Genomic DNA, 26,494 nt, shown 5'->3' with positions numbered 1-26,494 from the left:
TTCATTCTTTTTATGGTTTAGTAATATTACATTGCATATATATACTGCAACTTCTTTATCCATTCATCAGTGGATTGGACATTTGGGCTCTTTTCATAATTTGGTTATCATTGATAAAGTTGCTCTAAACGTTGAGGTGTGTGTTTCCCTTTGAATCAGTACTTTTGTATCCTTTGTGTAAATACCTAGTAGTATAATTTTTGGGTCTATGGTGGTTATATTTTTAACTTTTAGTGAAGCCTCTATACTGTTTTCCAGAGTGTACCAGTTTGCATTCACACCAACAATGTAAGTGGGTTTCCCTTTATTTGCATTCTTGCCAGCACCTATTGTTTCATGTGTTGTTAATTTTAGTCATTCTGACTTGTGTGAGGTGATATTATAAGTTTGATTTGCAATTCCCTGATGATGAGTGATGTTAAGCATCTTTACATGTGTTTGTTCATCATATGTATGTCTTATCTGCTTTTGAAAAATGTTTATTCATGTCCTGTGATCATATTTTAACTGGGTCATTTTTGAGACATATTGTAACTCTGTGTTTATATCTATATATTAGGAAAGTCATCTATGTCTCCTAATCTTGAAAGTAGTGGTATTATGAAGAAGATGTCTTGTGTTACCATGTAGCTTAATCCTCCCTGTTAACCAGAACCAGCAGCTTTGGAAGTGTTACCTATTGAGCTGTGTGCAGGTGTAATAGCTACATTTGCTTTTCATGCAGTTAACTTCAATGTCCTACTTTGCCAGTTGTGGATGCTTTCAGAAGGGTTTGTTCTTTTTGCTGTTATGGGTCCTATCTGAGGATACTGCTGGCTTGTAGTCAGGCAATGTAAATACTCAGACTAGATACCTGCCATGTCCATCTACAGGTGCCACAGTTGCATTGCACTAGCACCTTGAGATGCTCCCTGTGAGGTTTCAATTTGTGGGCTGGGTTGGCAGTAAGACTGGATGCCTGCCCTTAATCTCTCCATTGGGGCTACCATTATGTTGAACTACTGGGTGCTCTCTCCATTCTGTCTATTCAGATGTTTTTGTGGGTGGGTGGGGCAGTTAGTCCATCTAATTGTCAGAGTGCTCTCTTTGCACTGGCAGATATGAGATTCAGTTTCTGGGACTGTGAGCACACTGGTGTGTGTGAATATCTCCCCCCCCTACCTAGAGCAGGAGTCATTTTAGAGTGTAGTCAGTCCTGTTGGATTTGCTTGAAAGGTGTGTCAGGAAGATCATGTTTTGGAGGGATGCTTCTGCATAGAATGGACTGGATGGGGTGGGATCCACAGTAACATGGGGACAGGGAACTGGGTGTTAAGAAGATAAGGAGACAGTGTTTTCACTGGATCTGGTGTCTTTCTATCTAAGAGGGCAGTGGGACTGGTGGGGAGAGAAATTGTGCTTACCAGATCTTTTGTTCTTGGATAAATCTTCTAAAGATCCCTGCCTCTGCAGCACACATTCTGAGGTTAGTAAGGAATTTTTTCATGTATTTTTCAGGTGCTTTTCAAACTGCTGCTTCTATGCTTTGTCCCTCCTCTGTCTCTGCAGGGTTATTTGTTATACTGGCTCTTTAAGAGTGAAGACTCATTTTTCCATTGTGCTCTGACTTTCCTGGAGATAAGCCCACTGATTTTTAAAGTACCCAAAGTGAAGCACCATTGGTTTGCAAAGCTAAATGTATTGGAGACTTGTCATCCTCCTGCAGATAGCCCAAGCCTGAGATGCCTGGATTGGGGTCTGATCCTTTTTCTGCTACATCTTGTGGTGTCCATCCCATTTACAGTTAGTCTTGCTGGGAGTTTGGTTCCTAATTGTGTCTTCATCCATCTTGCTTCTTTCATCCTGGTCTCCTCACTACAATTAACTGTGGAAAATCTATTCTGCCAGGCTTGGGATCATCTTAAGGGTTAGTTGCTCTAATGTGTCATTTTCTTGGTGTGACATTGGGAGGAGGCAAACTCAGAGTCCTCCTACACTGTCATCTTCCCAGAAATCTCCCGCCCTTTCATTATTGAGCAAGACATTTGCCTTTTCTCTGAGACTGATTGTCATCCTGGAAAATGAAAAGTGTTAATTACCCATTGTAAATGACTATAGAAAGATTTATCAGAGAAAAGTTCAGATTTGAAATTAAGACATTTTTTTCTCATACAGGAAGGTATTTGTTAACTTTGTATTATCCAAGATCTTATTCTACCCATCTTTATTTCTTTGATTATAGACATGTTTTGTTTTGTTTTTTTTTTTTTGTTGTTGTTGTTTTGGTTTTCTTCTGTTACCTCATCATCTACAAATGCCATAATAATAATGACATCTTTTCCCTGGAATACTGAAGCAATAGAAACATCGTAAAAAATCCCTTCTTTGTTTTTTTTTTTTTTCCTTAGAAAGCTTTTAAAACTAATTTCCAACTCCGCCTGCCCACTGTGTGGTTCAGGTTGATTAAATTTTCTAAATAAATACTGTTATCATTCTCAGGTTCCACTTAAGATATAATAAACATACACCACCATTTCACCAATTTAATGCCACTATGGGTCTGGAGGCAAGGGAAGAACATCTATACGAGAGTTAGAAAAGTAAATCATAGAAGTGAGAATGAGAGAGACATAGTACTTGATGTATCATCAAGCCAATAGTGAGTTTCCTATTTTTCCTTCAATTTTTCATGCCCTGCACTCAAGGCAGTTGGGACCCTTGAAGGGGCACCAACATGAGACAGAAAGAGCTCCAGGAAAATTTCCTTGTTCTGGCTTAAAATTCGATAAAGGGACTCCTAATACTCAGAGGTAGATTTCATATTATTTCATATTCGCATTTTATTTTCATTTACTTTTTTATCTTTTTTCTTTATATTTCTTATCTCAGTCTTCAGGAAATAGTAATCTAGTGACAGGAATAATATCAGAGGCTGTGGGGACTGTTGGGCCGGCGGCAACAAGGAGGATCTGGAGGCACCAACAAAATGGCGGTGGACCCTCTATCTGTTACCCTCGCCTTAAACTTTGCCACCAGTGGCAGACTGCCCAAGGACATGACATCATGGAGAGACCGGATCTATGCAGGAAACCTGAATCATACTTTACCCAGACCCCATATAAGGGCATAAGCAGTTATCGCCCCATACCAATTCCACCAGTAACATGCCCTAATACCTATCACCCCATACAGACACACAACCCCTATTTTCTTAATAACCTCCATTTACCTCTAAAAACTTCTCTTTCAGAACTTCTTTTTTCCCCTTGAGGTATAAAGTGAGCTTGTTTATTTGAGTTCTTTCTTGTTTATTAGTGTAAGCTTTTATCAAAAATAAAGCTCTCTATCTGCTTTTGCAGCATACACTATGTTTTGATATGCTGTGCTTGCATTATAATTTGTTTCAATATATTTCTTGATCTTCCTTTTACTTGTTCTTGATCCATTGGTGGTTTCAGAAGTGTATCTTCCACATACTTGACTCATTGCCAGCTTTCCTCTTATTGAGTTCTAGTTTCATACCATTTTGGTCAGAAAAGGCATTTGGTATGATTTCAATCATTTTAAATTTACTGAGACTTGTTTTGTGGCCTATCATATTATCTGTCCTGGAGAAAATTTCAAGGGCATTTAAAAAGTGTAATTTAATGCTATTGAATGAAATTCTCTGTTTATATCTGTCATGTCAATTTGTTCTTATGTATTGTTCAAGCCCAATGTTTCCTTGTTGATTTTCTATGTGAATGATCAATTGATCTATGCATTGCTGAAAGTGGGTCATTGAATTCCCCTACTATTATTGTATAGTTACCTATTTTCCCTTAATATCTATTAGTATTTGCTTAATATATTTAGGTTATTCAAATTTGGGAGCATATATATTTTTAAGTGTTATGTCTTCTTGATGAATTAAAACTTTTATCATTATGTAATGACTCTGTTTTATGTTACTGTTTTTGGCTACATGTCTATTTTGTATGGTTGAAGTATACTTATCCAAATTTCCTTTACCTCTTTGGTTAGGTATATTCCTAGGTATCTTATGCTTTTTGGTGCAATTGTAAATAGGATTGACTCCTAAATTTCTCTTTCTTCAGTCTCATTGTTAGTGTGAAGTAATGCCACTGATTTCTGGGCATTGATTTTGTATCCTGCCACGCTGCCAAATTGCTGTATGAGATCTAGCAATCTTGCGGTGGAGGCTTTTGGGTTTTCTATGTAGAGTATCATGTCATCGGCAAAGAGGGAGAGTTTGACTTCTTCTTTACCAATTTGAATGCCTTTAATGTCTTTTTGTTGTCTGCTGAGGCGAGGACTTCCAGTACTGTGTTGAATAGCAGTGGTGATAGTGGACATCCCTGTCTTGTTCCTGATCTTAGGGGAAAGGCTCCCAGTGCTTCCCCATTGAGAATGATATTTGCTGTGGGCTTTCCGTAGATGGCTTTTTTTTAATTTATTTTTTATTGGTGTTCAATTTACTAACATACAGAATAACCCCCAGTGCCCGTCGTAGATGGCTTTTAAGATGTCGAGGAATGTTCCCACTAGCCCTACGCTCTGAAGAGTTTTGAACAGGAATGGATGCTGTATTTTGCCAAATGCTTTCTCTGCACCTAATGAGAGGATCATATGGTTCTTGGTTTTTCTCTTGCTGATATGATGAATCACACTGATTGTTTTAGGAAAGTTGAACCAACCTTGTGTCCAGAGGATAAATCCTACTTAGTCATGGTGAATAATTTTCTTAATGTATTGTTGGATACTATTGGCTAGTATCTTGTTGAGAATTTTTGAATCCATGTTCATCAGGGATATTGGTCTGTATTCCTCCTTTTTGGTGGGGTTTTTGTCTGGTTTCAGAATTAAGGTGATGCTGGCCTCACAGAACGAATTTGGAAGTACTCCATCTCTTTCTATCTTTCCAAACAGCTTTAGTAGAATAGGCATGGGTTCTTCTTTAAACGTTTGATAGAATTCTCCTGGGAAACCATCTGGCCCTGGACTTTTGTGTCATGGGAGGTTTTGGATGACTGCTTCAATTTCCTCCCTGGTAATTGGCCTGTTCAGGTTTTCTGTTTCTTCCTGTTGCAGTTTTGGTAGTTTGTGGCTTTCCAGGAATGCGTCCATTTCTTCTAGATTGCCTAATTTATTGGCGTATAGCTGTTCATAATATGTTTTTAAAACTGTTTGTATTTCCTTGTGTTGGTATTGATCTCTCCTTTCTCATTCATGATTTTATTCATTTGAGTCTTCTCTCTCTTCTTTCTAATAAGGCTGGCTAATGGTTTATCTATCTTATTAATTCTTTCAAAGAAACAACTCCTGGTTCTGTTGCTCTGTTCCACAGTTCTTCTGGTCTCGATTTCATTGAGTTCTGCTCGAATCTTTATGAACTCTCTTCTTGTGCTGGGTGTAGGATCTATTTGCTGTCTTTTCTCTAGCTCCTTTATGTGTAAGGTTAGCTTTTGTATTTGAGTTCTTTCCAGTTTTTGAATGGATGCTTGTATTGCGATGTATTCCCCCCTTAGGAATTCTTTTGCTGCATCCCAAAGATTTTGAACGGTTGTATCTTCATTCTCATTAGCTTTCATGAATCTTTTTAATTCAACCTTAATTTCCTGGTTCACTCTTTCATTTTTTAGCAGGAGGGTCCTTAACCTCCACGTGTTTGAGGTCCTTCCAAACTTCTTGTGATTTAGTTCTAATTTCAAGGTATTATGGTCTGAGAATACGCAGGGGATGATCCCAGTCTTTTGGTATTGGTTCAAACCCGATTTGTGACCCAGTATGTGGTCTATTCTGGAGAAAGTTCCATGTTCACTTGAGAAGAATGTGTATTCAGTTGAGTTTGGATGTAAAGTTCTGTAGAAATCTGTGAAATCCATCTAGTCCAGTGCATCATTTAAAGCTCTCGTTTCTTTGGAGATGTTGTGCTTAGAAGACCTATCGAGTATAGAAAGAGATACAATGAAGTCACCAAGTATAAGTGTATTATTATCTAAGTATTTCTTCACTTTGGTTAATAATTGATTTATATATTTGGCAGCTCCCACATTCGGGGCATATATATTGAGGATTATTAAGTCCTCTTGTTGGATAGATCCTTTAAGTATGATATAGTGTCCCTCTTCATCTCTCACTACAGTCTTCGGAATAAATTTTAGTTTATCTGATATAAGGATGGCTACCCTTGCTTTCTTTTGAGGACCATTCGAATGGTAAATGGTTCTCCAACCTTTTATTTTCAGGCTGTAGGTGTCCTTCTGTCTAAAATGAGTCTCTTGTAGACAACAAATAGAAGGGTCCTGCTTTTTATCCAATCTGAAACCCTGCGCCTTTTGATGTGGCATTAAGCCCATTCAAGTTCAGAGTTACTATTGAGAGATATGAGTTTAGTGTCACCATGATATCTATTCAGTCCTTCTTTTTGTGGATTATTCTTCTGGACTTCTTCTTAAAGGGGAATTTTAAGAGTCCCCCTTAAAATTTATTGCAGAGCTGGTTTGGAGGTCACATATTCTTTCAGTTCCTGCCTGTCTTGGAAGCTCTTTATCTCTCCTTCCATTCTGAATGAGAGCCTTGCTGGATAAAGTATTCTTGGTTGCATGTTCTTCTCATTTAGGACCCTGAATATATCCTGCCAGCCCTTTCTGGCCTGCGAGGTCTCTGTGGAGTGGTCTGCTGTTACCCTAATACTCCTCCCCATAAAAGTCAGGGACTTCTTGTCTTTTGCTGCTTTAAGGATCTTCTCTTTATCTTTGGAATTTGCAGGCTTAACTATTAAATGTCGAGGTGTTGAACGGTTTTTATTGATTTTAGGGGGGGATCTATTTCCTGGATCTGAATGCCTGTTTCCCTTCCCAGATTAGGAAAGTTTTCAGCTAGGATTTGTTCAAATACATATTCTGGCCCTCTATCCCTTTTGGCACCCTCAGGAACCCCAATTAAACTAGGTTTCTCCTCCTCAGGTTGTCGTTTCTTTTCCTTAATCTATCTTCATGGTCTTTTAATTGTTTGCTCTTTTTTCCTCAGTTTCCCTCTTTGCCATCAACTGGTCTTCTATGTCACTCACTCGTTCTTCCACCTGGTTAACCCTCGTCATTAGGACTTCTAGTTTAGATTGCATCTCATTCTATTGATTTTTGATTTCTGCCTGATTAGATCTAAATTCTGCAGTCATGAAGTCTCTTGAGTCCTTTATGCTTTTTTATAGAGCCACCAGTAGCTGTATAATAGTGCTTCTGAATTGGCTTTCTGACATTGAATTGTAATCAAGATTTTGTAACTCTGTGGGAGAGAGGACTGTTTCTGATTCTTTCTTTTGAGGTGAGGTTTTCCTTCTAGTCATTTTGCTCAGTGCAGAGTGGCCAAAAGCAAGTTGTATTGGGAAAAGGAGAAAAAGAGAGGAGAGAAAGAAGGAAAGAAAAGAGAAAAAGAAAAAAGAAAAAAGGAAGAAAAGAAAAAAGAGAAGAAAAAGAGAAAGAAAAAGAAAGAAAGGAAAAAAGGGTGGGGGAAGGAAACAAATCAAAAAGAAAAAAAAACAAAACAAAACGCTGGGGAGTATCTTCTGATTCTGTATACTTTAAGTCCCTTGACTTCCCCTGGAACTTGTCCCTCTAGCTGGTCTTCTGGGGCAGAGGTCTGTTGTGCTGATTTTCAGGTGTTAGCACTTGGGGGAGCTGCTCTACCCCCTGCCTGGTGCCGAGCTCAGTGGGGGTTGTTTACCCCGTGAGGCCCCAGGAGGAACAACCACAGTGGCCGCGGCCAGCTCTGGAGCCCTGGATTCAGCTCCTGCAGTAACTACAGAGCTCTCAGTCTGCAGGGCGTGGAGGCTCCAGGGTGGGGCCGCTGATCTGCTCAGCTTGGGGCAGGAGCGTCTTTGAGGTCCTGGGCCCTCCCAGCCTCTGCTTGTCCCGAGGGGAGGCCGGATCCTGGGCTGTGTCCCGAGCCCCAGTGTTCCAGGTCCTGCGCTGGTGGATTCGCGCTCCCGGCGACGCAGCCTCCTCCACTGAGCAGCCGCCGGAGCCCCTCTGAGCTGGTCATTGTGCATGCTGCAGCCCTTCAGGAAGCTCCGCGCACTCTCCTGGGTGCACAGGTGTCTGTTAGTGTCCCAGGGAGCCTGAGGGCATTCCCGCCCTCCTGGGGTCCTGCTCTAACTCCCTGCAGGTGCCTTTCCGCGCCGGGGAAGATTGGTGCAGTTCCTGCTTCTCTGGCTGGAGCTTTCCTGTCCTGGGGACACTCACCCTGGCCTTAGCCCGGCTCCTCGCAGGGCCCCTCCCTTTGGATGCCTTTTGTTTCTTTATTTCTTTTTTCCCCGTCTTCCTACCTTGATGGAAGCGAACTCGTCTCACTGTAGCATTCCAGCTGTTCTCTCTTTAAATCTCAGGCCGAATTCATAGATTTTCAGGATAATTTGAAGGTTATCTAGGTAATTTGATGGGGACAGGGGATTTGGGGACCGTACTCTTCCGCCATCTAGCCCTTCCTCTCCAAATTTGCTTTTGCCATTCATTTACATGGAATATCTTCTTTCATCCCTTAACTTTGAACTTGAGTATTTTGTAGACAGCATATACTTATGTCTTCTTTTTTTTTTTCTTAAGGGATCCCTGGGTGGCGCAGCGGTTTGGCGCCTGCCTTTGGCCCAGGGCGCGATCCTGGAGACGCGGGATCGAATCCCACGTCGGGCTCCCGGTGCATGGAGCCTGCTTCTCCCTCTGCCTGTGTCTCTGCCTCTCTCTCTCTCTCTCTCTCTCTCTCTCTCTCTCTCTCTCTGTGACTATCATAAATAAATAAAATCTTTAAAAAAAAAAAGATTTTGTTTATTTGATAGAGAGAGCACAGGCAGCAGAGTGGCAGGAAAAGGGAGAGGGAGAAGCAGGCCCGCACTGAGCAGGGAGCCCAATGCAGGGCTTGATCCCAGGTTCCCAGTATCATGACCTGAGCCAAAGGCAGACATTTATCTGACTGAACCACCTAAGTGTCCAGGTGTTGATTTTTTTAACCCACTATTCAACACTCTGTGCTTTTAATCCATATCCATTAATTATTTATTTTAATTTTTTGACTATTGATTCTAGAGAGAGAGAAAGAGATTGGAAGAATGGAGGAAGAGGTAGAAGGAGAGGGGGATATTTAACCTCAAGAATACTCCTCACTGAGTACAGAACCCAATGTAGAGCTTGATCATGACCTGAGCTGAAAATAAGAATCAGATGCTTAACCAACAGAGCCATCCAGATGCCCCCTTTGAATAATTATCAATATGTAGGGATTTATTAATATCATCTTATTAATTGCTTTCTGGTTGTTTTATACTTCTATTTCTTCTTTTTTCCTTTATTTCTGCCTATCTTTGTGAACTGGTCATTTTCTTTAATTATATAGTCTGATTCCCCTTTACACTACAGGTTTTTGCTTTTTGGTTACCATAGGGCTCAAATAAAACACCTTTTACATAAACTAACTGATTTTAAGATAAAAGCAACTGAATTTGATTACATTCAAAACTTTACATTTTAGTTCTCTCTTCTTTTGCATTTTTGATATGAAACTTTATCTTTTTATATTTTGTATTACTAACAAATTGTAGCATCTGTATTTATAAGATTCTCTACCTTTAAACATTATAGTTAAATTGTTCTACATAAAAAAAAATAAAAAAAAATAAATTGTTCTACATAGGATCTTATTTCAGATTTAATGTTTTCTTAGTGTCTATTTACCTTTACCAGTGTGTTGTATACTATTGTATGTTTTCATGTTCTTATTTAGATCTTTTCTTTTTGTGTGAAGAACTCATTTCAGCATTCCCTATTTTTTTGTCTAAGAAAGTCTTTATTTCACCTTCATATATGAAAGATAACTTTAGCAGATAGAGTATTATTTGTTGGCATTTTTTTTTCATTCAACACTGAATATGTCATCTCACTATTTCCTGGCCTGTGGAGTTTCTGCCAAGAAATCTGCTGATAATGTAATAAGGGTTTCTTTGTAAGTTACAAAGTTTTGTTTTGTTTTATTTTTCTCTAGGTGCTTTTAGAATTCTCTCTCTTCAAAATTTTTGACAGTTTTATTATAATATATCTTGGATAAAGTCTTTTGGCATTGAGATAACAGGGTAACGAATTAGTCACATAAACTTGGATGTCTAAATTTTTCCCTAGGATTGGAAAATTCTCAAGTATTATTTCTTTAAAAAAATATTTCCCCTTCTTCTGGAACTCCAATTATTCTATGTAAATTTGATGGTGTCATAGAGATCATAGGGTTTGTTCACTCCTTTTCATTATTTTTTCTTTGTTCTCTTATCCTGATTTCAAATTCCCTATCCTTAAGATACTATGATCTATTTTCTATTTGGTCTATCTAATATAGCTGCTCACTATCACATTTTCTTTTTCATTTACCTCTTAGAATTATTCAGCTCCAGAATTTCTGCTTTGTTTTTTATTATTTCTACCTCTTTATTAAATATCTCATTTTATTAAACTATGGTTTTTTATTTCTTTAAATCATCTTTATTGTTTCCTTGTAGCTCTTTCATTTTTTTAAAGACAACTGTTTTTGAATACTTTACCATCTAGATAGCACAATTTTGTGTCTTTGCTTTACTGGAGGATTATTGGTACTTTTCAGTGATGACATGCTTTCTTGATCTTTTATGGTTTTTAGACTTGATTTTCTGTTTTTGCATTTAAAGATGCAGACATCTCTTCAAATATTTGCTACTTGTTTTGGGAAAGGAAATATTTTTCATTGATCCTGCTTATAACTGCATTGTTCTCCAACATTGTATGGATACACCTGCTCCATGCTTCTTGTTCCTTCTGACTGAATTCTTGAGCTTGCATGTCTTCTCTGGCTCTTACAATACACCAGACTGGATGCAGAAAATCTCTCTTGTGTTTTCCAGAAGGTTGTGCTACAAGACAAATTGGTGATTTCTCCCTTATGTGTAGACCCCTGCCTAGTTTGTAAGGCCAACCACTGTCTCATGGAACTTTCCTTCACTGCCTAACTTGGAAGCCTTCAGAAGGATCTACAATGTGGGGACAAGTATGGACTTAGAACTCAGGGTGTTGTATTTGTCCAAGAACCAGCTGGAGGAATCCACAGGTGGGATTATCCCAGTGTTTTATGAGAGGCATTCTTGCAGGTACCTTAAACACAGTTAAGGATGAATAACATCCAGCCTTGCACCCCAGGGATAAATCCCTCTTGGTCATGGTGAATAATCTTCTTAATGTATTGTTGGATCCTATTGGCTAGTATCTTGTTGAGAATTTTTGCCTCCATGTTCATCGGGGATATTGATCTAAATTCTCCTTTTGGTTGGGTCCTTGTCTGGTTTTGATATTAAAGTGATGCTGGCCGAATATAATGACTTTGCAAGTATTCCATCTCTTTACATCTTTCCAAACAGCTTTAGTAGAATAGGTATGGTTTCTTCTTTAAACGTTTGATAGAATTCCCCCTGGGAAGCCATCTAGCCCTGGACTTTTGTGTCTTGGGAGGTTTTTGATGACTGCTTCAATTTCTGCCCTGATTATTGGCCTGTTCAGGTTTTCTATTTCTTCTTGTTCCAATTTTGGTAGTCTGAGGTTTTGCAGAAATGTGTCCATTTCTTCCAGATTGCCTAATTTATTGGTGTAAGGCTGCTCATAATAAGTTTTTAAGATCATTTGTATTTCCTTGGTATTGGTGGTGATCTCTCCTTTCTCATTTTTTATTGAGTCTTTTCTCTCTTCTTTTTAATAAGGCTGGCTAATGGTTTATCTATCTTATTAATTCTTTCAAAGAAACAACTCCTGGTTTTGTTGATCTGTTCCACAGTTCTTCTCCTCTCCATTTCATTGAGTTCTTCTCGAATCTTTATTAACTATCTTCTTCTGCTGTGTGTAGGATCTATTTGCTGTTTTTTATCTAGCTCCTTTAGGTGCAAGCTCAGCTTTTGTGTTTGAGTTCTTTCCAGTTTTTGGATGGATCCTTCAATTGCGATGTGTTTCCCCCTCAGGACTGCTTTTGATGCATCCCAACAATTTTGAATGGTTGTATCTTCATTCTCATTAGTTTCCATGAATCTTTTAAAATTTTCTCTAATTTTCTGGTTGACCCTTTCATCTTTCACCAGGATGGTCCTTAACCTACACATGTTTGAAATCCTTCCAAACTTCTTCTAATTATTTAGTTCTAATATGAAACCATTATGGTCTGAAAATATGCAGGGGATGATCCCAATATTTTGGTATCAGTTAAGACCCGATTTGTGACCCAGTATGTGGTCTATTCTGGAGAAAGTTCCATGTGCACTTGAGAAGAATGTGTATTCAGCTGCGTTTGGATGTAAAGTTCTGTAAATATCTGTGAAATCCATCTGGTTCAGTGAATCATTTAAAGCTCTTGTTTCTTTGGAGCTGCTGTGCTTAGGAAAACTTTTGATTGTAGAAAGCGCTACATTCAACACACCAAGTATAAGTGTATTATTATCTAAAGATGTCTTAACTTTGGTTATTAATTGATTGATATACTTGGCAGCTCCCAAATTTGGGGCATAAATATTGATATTCTTAGGTCCTCTTGTTGGATAAGCAATCAATGTGATTGATCATATCAGCAAGAGAAAAAACAAGAACCATATGATCCTCTCAATAGATGCAGAGAAAGTATTTGACAAACTACAGCATCCATTTCTGATCAAAATTCTAGAGTGCAGGGATAGAGGGAACATTCCTCAACATCTTAAAAGCCATCTACGAAAAGCCCACAGCAATATCATTCTCAATGGCGAAACACTGGGAGTCTTTCCCCTAAGATCAGGAACAAGACAGGGATGTCCACTTTCACCACTGCTATTCAACATAGTACTAGGAATCCTAGCTTCAGCAATCAGGCAACAAAAAGAAATAAAAGGCATTCAAATTGGCGAAGAAATAGTCAAACTCTCCCTCGATGCAGATGACATGATACTCTATGTAGAAATCCCAAAGGACACGACCCCAAGATTTCTAGAACTCACACAGCAATTCGGCAGCGTGGCAGGATACAAAATCAAAGCCCAGAAGTCAGTGGCATTTCTATACACTAACAATGAGACTGAAGAAAGAGAAATTAAGGAGTAAACCCCATTGATGCACCCAAAAGCATAAGATACCCAGGAATAAACCTAACCAAAGAGGTAAAGGATCTATACCCTAAAAACTACAGAACACCTCTGAAAGAGTTTGAGGAAGACACAAAGAGATGGAAAAATATTCCATGCTCATGGATTGGAATAATTAAGATTGTGAAAATATCAATGCTACCCAGAGCGATTTACACATTTAATGCAATCCCTATCAAAATACCATGGACTGTCTTCAGAGAGTTGGAACAAGTCACCTTAAGATTTGTGTTGAATCAGAAAAGACCCCGAATAGCCAGGAGAATATTAAACAAGAAAACCATATCTGGGGGCATCACCATGCCAGATTTCAGGTTTTACTACAAAGCTGTGGTCATCAAGACAGTGTGGTACTGGCAGAAAACCAGACACATAGATCAATGGAACAGAATAGAGAATCCAGAAGTGGACCTTAAACTCTATGGATAACTAATATTCTACAAAGCAGGAAAAACTATCCACTGGAAAAGATACAGTCTCTTCAGTAAATGGTTCTGGGTAATTGGACATCCCCATGCAGAAGAATGAAACGTGCCCATTCTCTTACACCACAGACAAAGATAAACTCAAAATGGATGAAAGATCTAAATGTGAGACAAGATTCCATCAAAATCCTAGAGGAGAACACAGGCAACATCCTTTTTGAACTTGGCCACATTAACTTCTCGCAAGATGAATCCATGAAGACAAGAGAAACAAAAGCAAAAATGAATTATTGGGACTTCATCAAGATAAAAACCTTCTGCACAGCAAAAGAAACAGTCAACAAAACTAAAAGACAGCATACAGAATGGGAGAAAATATTTGCAATTGACGTATCAGATCAAGGGCTAGTATCCAAGATCTATAAAGAACTTATTCAACTCAACAGCAAAGAAACAAGCAATCCAATCATGAAATAGGCAAAAGACAGAAATCTCACAGAGGAAGACATAGACATGGCCAACAAGCACATGAGAAAATGCTACGCATCACTGGCCATCAGGGAAATACAAATCAAAACCACAATGAGATACCACCTCACACCAGTGAGAATGGGGAAAATTAACAAGGCAGGAAACCACAAATGTTGGAGAGGATGTGGAGAAAGGGGTACCCTCTTGCAGTGTTGGTGGGAATGTGAACTGGCACAGCCACTCTGGAAAACTGTGTGGAGGTTCCTCAAAGAGTTAAAAATAGATCTGTTGTAGGACCCAGCAATTGCACTGCTGGGGATTTACCCCCAATATACGGATGCAGTGAAACACTGGGACACCTGCACCCTGATGTTTCTAGCAGCAATGTTCACAATAGCGAAACTGTGGAAGGAACCTTGGTGTCCATTGAAAGATGAATGGATAAAGAAGATGTGGTGTCTGTATACAATGGAATATTACTCAGCTATTAGAAATGACAGATACCCACCATTTGCTTCGATGTGGATGGAACTGCAGGTTATTATGCTGAGTGAAATAAGTCAATCAGATAAGGACAAACATTATATGGTCTCATTCATTTGGTGAATATAAAAAATAGTGAAAGGGAATAAAGGGGAAAGGAGAGAAAATGAGTGGGAAATATCAGAGAGGGAGACAGAACATGAGAAACTCCTAACTCTGGGAAACAAACAAGGGGTGGTGGAAAGGGAGGTGGGCAGGGGGTAGGGGTGACTGGGTGACAGGCACTGAGGGGGGCGCTTGATGGGATGAGCACTGGGTGTTATGCTATATGTTGGCAAATTGAACTCCAATAAAATAAATAAATAAATAAATAAATAAATAAATAAATAAATAAAATTATAAGATAAAATCCTTTTTAAAAAAGAAAGTTTTATACTTTCAACTCCTATGTTTGTCTTCACTCAATTTTGAGCCCATTTTTTTACAAAAAATCATGGTACTCTTTATTACTTATTTCTGTATTCAACACATATTTCTCAAGCATCTACTCTGTGATGTGCACTGCAAATACATAGTGCACCAGGTACAGTCAACTTTCAAGTAATGTACAATTATCCGAGGAGTTGAAAAGTAAACATACTGTTTAGATAGGTTTCATTTGGTTACATTAATGTAACAGTTATAGGTTTGTTTGTTTTATACTAAGCCTTTCAAGGGCACCTGGGTGGCTCAGTTGGTTAAGCATCTGCCTTTGGCTCAGATAATGATCTCAGGGTCCTGGGACTGAGCCCTGCCTGCATCAGGCTTGTTGCTCAGTGGGGAGTCTGCTTCTTCCTATCCATCTGCCCCTCCTCCAGCTTGTGCTCTCTCTCCCTCCATGAAAAAAATCAATAAAATCTCTAAAAAAAATCCCCCTTTCATACATTAGAGTTGCAATAATACAAATAACTTTTGTATACACTGTATTTAGACTCACCAATTTTTGCCATCTGGCCACATATGCGTCTTATCTCTCAATCTATAATAAGTTTTTCTGAAATATTTGGGAGCGGATTGCAGTTGTCACAATCCTCTAAATCGGAGTATTTTAACATGGATCTAGAGGATATAGTGCAAAGTCATTTACAGAATAGAAGATAGAATATGACTTGATTTATATGAGGAAATTAAGAAACAAAAAATCCAACGGAAAATAGAAAAACGAAACAAAAACAAACTTATATAGAGAGAACAATCTGGTGGTTGTCACAGAGGAGGTGGGTAGGCAGATGAGTGAGATAGGTGAAGGGGATTAAGAGTAAGCTTATTGTGATGTGCATTGATTGATATATAGAATTTTTGAATCATTATATTGTACACCTAAAACCAATATTCACTGTATGTTACTTGTATTTGAATTAAAAAATTGTTAGAAAAAGATTGTAGAACAATTGGCAGACTTTCTTTAGTTTTTATTTAAATTGGCAGACTTTGAATGTAGACTGTGTATTAGATCATAGCATTATATCAAACTTTTCTTGAATTTGATCATAGCTTTGTAGTTATATGAGAATGTCTTTTTAAATTACATGCTGAAGTATTGAGTAGATTTTTATATATAGTGAAAATAAAGGGTTCAGTTTTCTTGTTACTCATGTGAATATGTAGTTTTTCCATTCTCATATGTTAAATAGACTACTCATTCCCTATTGTGTAGTGTTTACACATTTAAAAAAATCATTTAGCTATATATGTGTAGGTTTATTTCTGGATTGTATACTTTGTTTTATTGGTTTATATGTCTGTCTTTATACCAATATAATACTGCTGAAATTACTGTAGGATTGCAATGTGTTTTGAAGCCAGGAAGTTTGAGGCCTCTAGTTTTGTTTTTATTTCTCATGATTGTTTTGGTTATTCAGAGCCCATTGTGTTTCTGTATGAATTATAGGGAAAAAAATTGGGTCTCTGTGACACAACATAGGTGATTATATGATTTTGATACAGATTGCATTGTTTGCTTGGTATACTAATATTTTAAAAATATTGTCTTCTGGGGGGCCTGGGTGGCTCAGCAGTTTAGTGCCACCTTCAGCTCGGGCCTGATCCTGGAAACCCGGGATCCAGTCCCATGTCAGGCTTCCTGCATGGAGCCCGCTTCTCCCTGTGCCTGTGTCTCTGCCTCTCTCTCTCTCTCTCCGTCTCTGTGTCTCTCATGAATAAATAAATAATAACTTTTTAAAAATCATCTTTTTATCCATTACCATGGGCTTTAATTTCTTTGGGTAGTGTCTATATATATTCGATTTGCCAACATATAGCATAACACCCAATGCTCATCCCGTCAAGTACACCCCTCAGTGCCCATCATCCAGTCACCCCATCCCCCCACTCACCACCCTTCCACTACCCCTTGTTCATTTCCCAGAGTTAGGAGTCTTTCATGTTCTATCACCCTCTCTGAGTTTTCCCACTTATTTTCTCTCCTTTCCCCTATAATCCCTTTCATTATTTTTTATATTCCCCAAATGAATGAGACCATATAATGTTTGTACTTCTCCAATTGACTTACTTCACTCAGCATAATACCCTCCAGTTCTATCCACATTGAAGCAAATGGTGGATCTTTGCCCTTTCTAATGGCTAAGTAACATTACAAGGTATATATATATATATATATATATATATATATATATATATATATACAGTGTCTTTTTTTTAATGATAGTCACACAGAGAGAGAGAAAGAGGCAGAGACATAGGCAGAGGGAGAAGCAGGCTCCATGCACCAGGAGCCCGACGTGGGATTTGATCCTGGGTCTCCAGGATCGCGCCCTGGGCCAAAGGCAGGCGCCAAACCACTGAGCCACCCAAGGATCCCATACCACAGTTTTTTTTATCCGTTCATCTTTTGATGGCCATAGAGGTTCCTTTCACAGTTTGGCTATTGTGGACATTGCTGCTATAAACATTGGAGTGCAGGTGTCCTGCCATTTCACGGAATCAGTATCTTTGGGGTAAATACCCAAAAGTGCAATTGCTGTGTCATAGGGTAGCTCTATTATTGACTCTTTAAGGAACTTCCACACAGTTTTCCAGAGTGGCTGCAGCAGTTCACATTCCCACCAACAAGAGGGATTCCCCTTTCTCCACATCCTCTGCAACATTTATTGCTTCCTCTCTTGTTAATTTTCCCCATTCTCACTGGTGTGAGGTGAAATCTCTTTGTGGTTTTGATTTGTATTTCCCTGATTGCCAGTGATGCAGAGCATTTTCACATATGCTTGTTGTCCATGTGTATGGATTCTTTGGTGAAGAAAAACTTGATTGTTTGTTTCTTTGCTGTTGAGTTTAATAAGTTCTTTATAGATCTTGGATACTAGCCCTTTATCTGATATGCCATTTGCAAATATCTTCCCCATTCTGTAGGTTGTCTTTTAGTTTCTTTGTGTCTTTCTTTTGCTGTGTGGAAGCCTTTTATCTTGATTAAGTTCCAATAGTTCATTTTTGTTTTTACTTCCCTTGTCTTCATAGATATATCTTGCAAGAACGTGCTGTGGCCAAGTTCAATGAGAGTGTTGCCTGTGTTCTCTATGATTTTGATGGATTCTTGTCTCATATTTAGATCTTTCATCCATTTTGAGTTTATCTCTGTGTATGGTGTAAGAGAATGCTCTAGTTTCATTCTTCTGCACATGCGTGTCCAATTTTCCTAGCACCATTGATTGAAGAGACTGTCCTTTTTTGTAGTGGATTGTCTTTCGTGCTTTGTCGAATATTAGTTGACCATTATGGAGGGCCCATTTTTTGGTTCTATATTCTGTTGCATTGATCCATGTGTTTGTTTTTATGCCGGTACCACACTGTCTTGATGATTACAGCTTTGTAGTACAACTTGAAATCCAACATTGTGATGCCCCCAGCTTTGGTTTTCTTTTTCAATATTCCCCTGGTTATTTGGGATCTTTTCTGATTCTACAAAAATCTTAAGATGATTTGTTCCAACTCTCTGAAAAAAGTCCATGGTATTTTGATAGAGATTGCTTTGAACGTGTAAATTGCCATGGGTAGCATTGACATTTTCACAATATTAGTTCTTCCAATCCATGAGCATGGAATATTCTTCCATATCTTTGTGTCTTCCTCAATTACTTTCAGAAGTTTTCTGTCGTTTTTAGGGTATAGATCCCTTACCTCTTTGGTTAGGTTTATTCCTAGGTATCTTATGGTTTTGGGTGCAATTGTAATTGGGGTTGACTCCTTAATTTCTCTTTCTTCAGTTTCACTGTTAGTGTATAGAAATGCCACTGATTTCAGGGCTTTGATTTTGTATCCTACCACACTGCCAAATTGCTGTATGAGTTCTACCAATCTTGCAGTGGAGTCTTTTGGGTTTTCTATGTACAGCATCATGTCATCCATGAAGAGGGAGAGTTTGACTTTTTCTTTGCCTATTTGAATCCATTTTAATTATTTTTGTTTGATTGCTGAGGCTAGGTCCTAGAGGTAGGACTTCTATACTGTGTTGAATAGCAGTGGTGAGAGTCAACATCCCTGTCATGTTCCTGATCTTAGGGGAAAGGCTCCCAGTGTTTCCCCAATGATAATGATATTTGTTGTGGGCTTTTTGTAGATGGTTTTTAAGATGCTGAGGAATGTTCCCTCTATCCCTACACTCTGAAGAGTTTTGATCAGGAATAAATGCTGTATTTTGTCAAATGCCTTCTCTCAGAATAAGAGAAAAAATTTGCAAATGTATTATTAGATATAGGGCTAGTATCCAAAATCTATAAAGAATTATCAAAGTCAACACCCAAAAAACAAAGAATCCAGTCAAGAAATGGGCAGAAGACATAAACAGACATTCCTCAAAAAAAAAAAGACCTATAAATGGTCAAGAGACATATGAAAAAATGCTCCATATAAGTTGACATCAGGGTAATACAAATAAAAATTACAATGAGATACCATCTCACACCAGTCAGAATGGCTAAAATTAGTTAAGTCAGGAAACAACATGTATTGGCAAGGATGCAGAGAAAGGAGAACCCACTTACTACGTTGGTATAAATGCAAACTGGTACAGCAGTCTGGAAATGTATGTAGGTTCCTCAGAAAGTTGAAAATAGAGCAACCCTATGATCCAGTAATTATACTACTGGATATTTATCCAAAGGATTCAAACATAGTGACTTGAGGGGCACATGCACCAAAACGTTTACAGCAGCAATGGCCACAATAGCCCAACTATGGAGAGAACCCTGTTTTCCATCAACAGATGAATGGATATGGATATATATATATATATATATATATATATATATATATAATTCGACCATGAAAAAATGAAATCTTGCCATTTGTAATGATGTGGGTGGAACTAGAGGGTTATTTTTTTAAGTGAAATAAGTCACAACTCTATGAAAGTACATTTCTCTATGATATATTGAAGTTTTACAATGCCTTGTGCAGACATCTAAATTCCTAGTTTTTACTTTTCTCACCAGCTAGAATTGCCACTTCAGGAAGCTGCAATTTTAAACAATTATTACTGATTCTTTTCAATTAATACCCTAGGAATGGGGTGGTTTGCTTGGAGTAAAGAAAGGAACGAAATTATGTCCAGTTAAAATGCCACAAAATTTACTGTTCTTGGGGATCCCTAGGTGGCTCAGCAGTTTAGCGTCAGCCTTTGTCCCAGGGCATGATCCTGGAGTCCCAGGACAGAGTCCTGCGTCGGGCTCCTGGCATGGAACCTGCTTCTCCCTCTGCCTGTGTCTCTACCTCTCTCTCTCTCTCTATGTCTATCATGAATAAATAAAAATTTACTGTTCTCACAAAGACTTAGCTGTTTTTCTTGAATAAATGCTTCTCAGGTTGTTTTAAATTTTGGTGAAAATCCAGAGTCCTCCAAAATTGATTTTCACAATCTTTGCCATGGTTTTGTTTTTAATATAGAGGAGATGATTTGGGGGAGCTCTTATTCCACAAATCTAAAAATGCCTTTTAATTAGTTTCTCTTCACTCAGTAATTAATAGTGGCACCAAGCTTCTCCCTTCTTAGGTCTTTCAACAACTTCAACACTGTGTCCTTTCTTGCATCAGATTATTTTATTTTTAGATACCTTTAATATTTTTTTCTTGTACTAAATTTTGATTTTTATATCTTCCTTAAATAATAATTAAATAACATTAGTGTTATGTTTCATCACACACCTTGCTTGTTTCTTAAACTTACTTGTAATTTTTAACATTTATCTCTTTTTTTATTCTTTAGGTCTACCATTAGACTATAAATTATGTGAGGCCAGAAACCGCATTTTTCTTGTTTCCTATTAGATCTCATTAATTAGCCTTATGATTGGCGCATAGTGTGTGATGATGATGCATTTGTGGAAAAATGATTGAATGAGTAAATAAATGGAAATTATGGAGAAGTGTGGAAAAATGGAAGATAACATTTTAGTTTAGCATACATATGTATTTTATTTTCAAGTACTTTTGCTTTGAGCACTAAGAGGGAGGGGCAAGATGGTGGAAGAGTAGGGGTTCTCAACTCACCTGGCCCCACATACTAACCTAGATAACTTTCAAAACATCCTGAACACCTACGAATTTGACCTGAGATATAAAGAGAGAACAGCTGGAATGCTATAGAGACAAAAGTTTTCACTTCTAACAAGGTAGGAAGGTGAGAAAAAAAAAAGAATAAAGAATAAAAGTGGGGAGGCGAACCGTGACTGGCAGGGCTAAAGCTAGAGGGACAAAAGCCTCAGGGCAGGAAAGCCAAACCCTGGAAAAGCAGGAAATTGAAAAATCTGTGCCAGAGTTTTCCCTGATAGAAAAGTGCTTAGCAGGGAAATTGGACAAAATCACAAGAGGGGCAGTGAAGCTTCAAGATTCCTGGAGTCACTATAAGAGGAGGGGTGCCTGGGGGAAAACTTACCAAAAACCACTGTCTGATATTGGTAAAGGGCTGGAGCGATGCAGCCCTCTGGGACATTGGGAGAATCCAGTCAGTTAGGCAGGCTGGCTCCAGATAGAGGTGGCTGTACCCCCTTCCTGTAGGGAGAGGCAGTCCCTGGGAGTGGCAGTCCAGTGGCACAAAGCCCCAGATCCCAGGACACCCAAGCTGACAAGCCAGAGATCCTGCATTCCCCCTAGGCCAGGCAGAAGTGGGGAAGGCACAGGAAAGCAAGAACTCTCCTGCCACTGGGTGCCCTGCAAGCTGTGCAGATCAGTGCACCTATGCCTGCCCACAGGAGAATCTAAGCCAGCACGGACTGGGAGACTGTGGTTAGTTAACTGCTGGAAGCTCAACTCCAGAGCTGGAAATATGGCTGCTGCCATTGTTGTTTTTCCTCTTTGTTTCACCTGGTGGCTGGGAGAGTCGTGGCCTCTAGGGAACAAAGGTCTCGCAGGATAAACAGATCATACTGTGCCCAGCAGCTGGCAAAGGGGAGGGGCATCTTTGCCCAGGCACAGACACCTGAGAATCAGTACAACACACCCCTCCCCTAGAAGAACTGCTGGAAGAACAGGGGAAGAGCAAGTATATTGAACAAACAACACTGGAAAGCTCCAGGAGGGGGGGAAAATAGTATATGGAACTAGAGGGTCCTTTATTTCTTTTTCTTTTCTTTTCTTTTCGCTTTCTTTTTCCATTATGATTCATTTTTATATCAGACTAAAAATTCCCAATATTATTTTTCTTTTCCACATTAACTACAATATTTTACCAGATCTTCATTTTTCAGTTTTTTCCTTTTAGACTTTCATATTTCTACAATTATATGTCTTAGATATATTTTTTACTCCTGATTCCTTCAATGTATTCAATTTCATTTTGGTAGATATACGAAATATGGGTTTTTTGTTTGTTTGTTTGTTTCTGCCTCATTTTGTTTTACAATGGTGGAAGTTATCACCTTCTAAAACACGACCAACATACACACAGAGCCAAGTGGAACACCCTTTGGGTTCATTCTGTGAGATTATATTCTCTCTTCCTTCCTATTCTGCTCCCTTCTTTTATCTTATATTTTTGTGGTCAATGTTGGGGCTTTCTACAAGTATTTCTGGTTTATATAAATTTGGGATTGAACATCTTCTAACACAGAGAACAAAATACATTCAGAACCAAGAGGATCACCCTGTAGGACTCCTCAGGTAGACTACATTCTCTCTCTACTATCACTTCCTCACCACCACCATCCCGCCTTATTTCTCTTTTTACTCTTTTCTTTACCTATTTTTCTTTTTTCTTCTTTGTTTTGGGGTTCTTTTTCTTTACTTTTTATTTTTACTACTTTGTTTTAAAATCTGTTTTTCACTTTAGTGGTCCTTTTGTTTTATTTTGTTCTGTTCTTTTTCTTTTATTTTCTGGTATCTGACCTCTCTGGAATCATCTAGTGTGTATTTTACTTAGGTAATGGTTGATATTTTTGACTCAGCCTGCTCATACAGCCACTCTGCACTGGAAAAAATGACTAGAAGGAAGAATTCACCACAAAACAAAGAAACAGAAACAGTACTCTCTTCCAAAGATTTACAGAATATGAATTTCTATTCGATGTCAGAAACTCAATTCAGAAGCACAATTATAAAGCTACTGGTAGCTCTGGAAAAAAAAGCATAAAGGACTCTGGAGACTTCATTACTACAGAATTTAAATCTAATCAGGCTGAAATTAAAATAGATTAAGTGAGTGCAATCCAAACTGGATGTCCTAACTGCTAGGATTAATTAGGTGGAAGAGAGAATGAGTGACATAGAAGACAAGTTGATGGTAAGGAAGGAAGTTGAGGAAAAAAGAAAAAAAAACAATTAAGAGCCCATGAGGAAAGGCTTAAGGAAATAAATGATAGCTTGAGATGGAAAAATATGTGTCTAATTGGGATTTCAGAAAAGGCTGAGAAAGAGAGAGGACCACAAAGGATATTTGAACAAATCATAGCTAAGAACTTCCCAAATCTGGAGAAGGAAACAGGTATTCAGATCCAAGAGATAGATAAGACTCCCCCCCCCAAAAAAAACCAATACTTTTTCTTTTTTGGGCTTATGAGTTAAGATTCCTTGACATTTGGATTATGAGAAAAAATAGAATAAAATTAAATTTTGTTGTGCATTTATTCAACTGGCTAATGAAATATAAGCATTATAGTAAAAAAATATATGAGAAGGACTCTATGTTGTATTTTTTCCAGAGCTATATCTTTCATGTCTAAAGTAAAAGCTAGTATATTATAGGTACCCTGAAGACATTTGTTAAATAAGTTAAATATATATATATACTTTGCTTCCCTCTTTATTTTTTCCAACTTTATGGAAGTATAATTGACCAATAAAATTGTATATATTTAAAGTGTACAAATAATTTTTGTATACATTGTGAAATGATTACCTAAATCTAGTTAATTAATATACCAATTAACTCACAGTCACATTCTTTTGTGTTGTGAATATTTAACTTGTATTCTATTATCAAATTCAAGTATGCAATATAATATTTTTTAATTATAGTCACCAAGCTGTATGTTAGAATCACAGAACTTACTTATCTTATTGACAAAAAATTTGATCCCTTTGCTTAATATGTCTCCATCCATCCCCCCCCCCACACACACACCATTTGTCTGCCTTTGGTAGTCACTGCTTTTTTCTTTTTCTATGAGATTGACCTTTTTCTAAGGGATTTTGCATATAAGTGGAAGGTCAGCATTAGTTTTTCTTTGCCTTTTCACTCACTCTAATGCAATTTAGGTTCACACAAGTTGTTGCAAATGGCAGGACTGTTTTCTTTTTAAGACTGAAGAATAGTCTATTGTCAGTATGTGTACTACATTTTCTTATTCTATCCATTGCTTATTTGTCAAATATGAAAAATGATAATATTTACTTTATGAAGTCATAATGAAGATTACATAAGGCCATTTCTTAAGTACTTAACACATTACTAAGCATTTAATAATTTCTCCATTTATACAGCATAATACCCTCCAGTTCCATCCACGTTGAAGCAAATGGTGGGTATTTGTCATTTCTAATAGCTGAGTAATATTCCATTGTATACATAAACCACATCTTCTTTATCCATTCATCTTTCATTGGACACCGAGGCTCCTTCCACAGTTTGGCTATAGTGGCCATTGCTGCTAGAAACATCGGGGTGCAGGTGTCCCGGCGTTTCATTGCATTTGTATCTTTGGGGTAAATGCTGAGTGAAGTAAGTCAGTCGGAGAAGGACAAACATTATATGTTCTCATTCATTTGGGGAATATAAATAATAGTGAAAGGGAAAATAAGGGAAGGGAGAAGAAATGTGTGGGAAATATCAGAAAGGGAGACAGAACGTAAAGACTGCTAACTCTGGGAAACGAACTAGGGGTGGTAGAAGGGGAGGAGGGCGGGGGGTGGAAGTGAATGGGTGACGGGCACTGGGTATTCTGTATGTTAGTAAATTGAACACCAATAAAAAAAAAATGGAAAAAAAAATAATTTCTCCATTTAATGTTAGTTATTTTTGTGATTATTACTGTCGAGTAAACATGGGGTTTATTTTTTTATTTTTTTTTAAAGATTTTTTATTTATTTATTCATGAGAGACACAGAGAGAGAGAGGCAGAGACACAGGCAGAGGGCGAAGCAGGCTCCATACACGGGGAGCCCAACGTGGGATTTGATCCCGGGTCTCCAGGATCACGCCCTGGGCCAAAGGCAGGCGCTAAACCGCTGCGCCACCCAGGGATCCCAACATGGGGTTTAGACTGCAGTCTAAAAGTGGTTTATCCAGGTAAGTTTCCTTGATCAAGGTATTTTCTGTTCTGGAAAATAGAGCTGATAATGATATTTTGTTGAGTTTCTTTTAAGTTCCAGATAGTTACCAACACTGTAATACTAGTTTCAGGTGTAGAATTTAGTGATTTGTCAATTGCATACAAAATCCAGTGCTCATCACAGTGTCTTCATTAATACCTATCACATATTTAACAACTACACACACCCATCTCCACTCCAATAATCCTCAGTTTTTTCTACATATGTAAGAGTCAGTTTTGTGGTTTGCCTCTCATTTTCCCCCTATGATCATCTGTTTTGTATCTTAAATCCTGTATATGAGTGAAATGATATGGTATTTGTCTTTCTTTAGCTGACTTATTTAATATAGCATATTACTCACTAGCTATATCCACATCATTGCAAATGGCAATATTTCACTCTTTTTTATGGCTTAGTGATATTCTATTGTACATCTATACACCACTATTTCTTTATCCGTTCATCAGTTGATGGACATTTTGGTTCTTTCCATGATTTGACTATTGTAGATAAAGTTTCTACAAATATTAAGGTGAATGTACTTCTTCAAATTAGTATTTTTTTTGTTTTCTTTGGTTAAATATCTAGTAGTACAATTGCTGAATGATGGGGTAGTTCTATTTTTAACTTTTTGAGGAACATACATACTATTTTCCTGAATGGCAGCACCAGTTTGCATTCCTGCAACTAGTTTAAGAACATTCCCCTTTCTTCACATCCTGGCCAACATCTGGTAATTCCTGTGTTTTAATTTTAGCCTTTCTGACTGGTGTGCAGTGCTATGTCATTGTAGTTTTGATTTGTATGTCCTGTTGATGAGTGATGTTGAGCATCTTTTTATGTGTCTGTTAGCCATTTGTATGTCTTTGGAAAAATATCTATTCATGTCTTCTGCCCATTTTGTAATGGATTATTTGTTTTTTGAGTGTTAATTTTTATAAATTCCTTATATATTTTGGATACTAACACTTTATCAGATGTTATTTGTAAATACCTTCTCCTATCCCTTAGGTTGCCTTTTAATTTTGTTGATTGTTTCCTTCACTGTGCAATATTTTTTTATCTTGATGAAGTCCCAATAGTTTATTTCTGTTTTTGTCTCCTCTGACTCAAGAGACATCTAGTAAGAAGTTGTAAGAGCCGATGTCAAAGATGTTATTGACTGTGTTTTCCTCTA

The sequence above is a fragment of the Canis lupus genome, chromosome X (genome assembly GCF_011100685.1).
Source record: "Canis lupus familiaris isolate Mischka breed German Shepherd chromosome X, alternate assembly UU_Cfam_GSD_1.0, whole genome shotgun sequence".
Classification (NCBI taxonomy): domain Eukaryota; kingdom Metazoa; phylum Chordata; class Mammalia; order Carnivora; family Canidae; genus Canis; species Canis lupus.
This window is presented reverse-complemented; position numbering follows the sequence as displayed.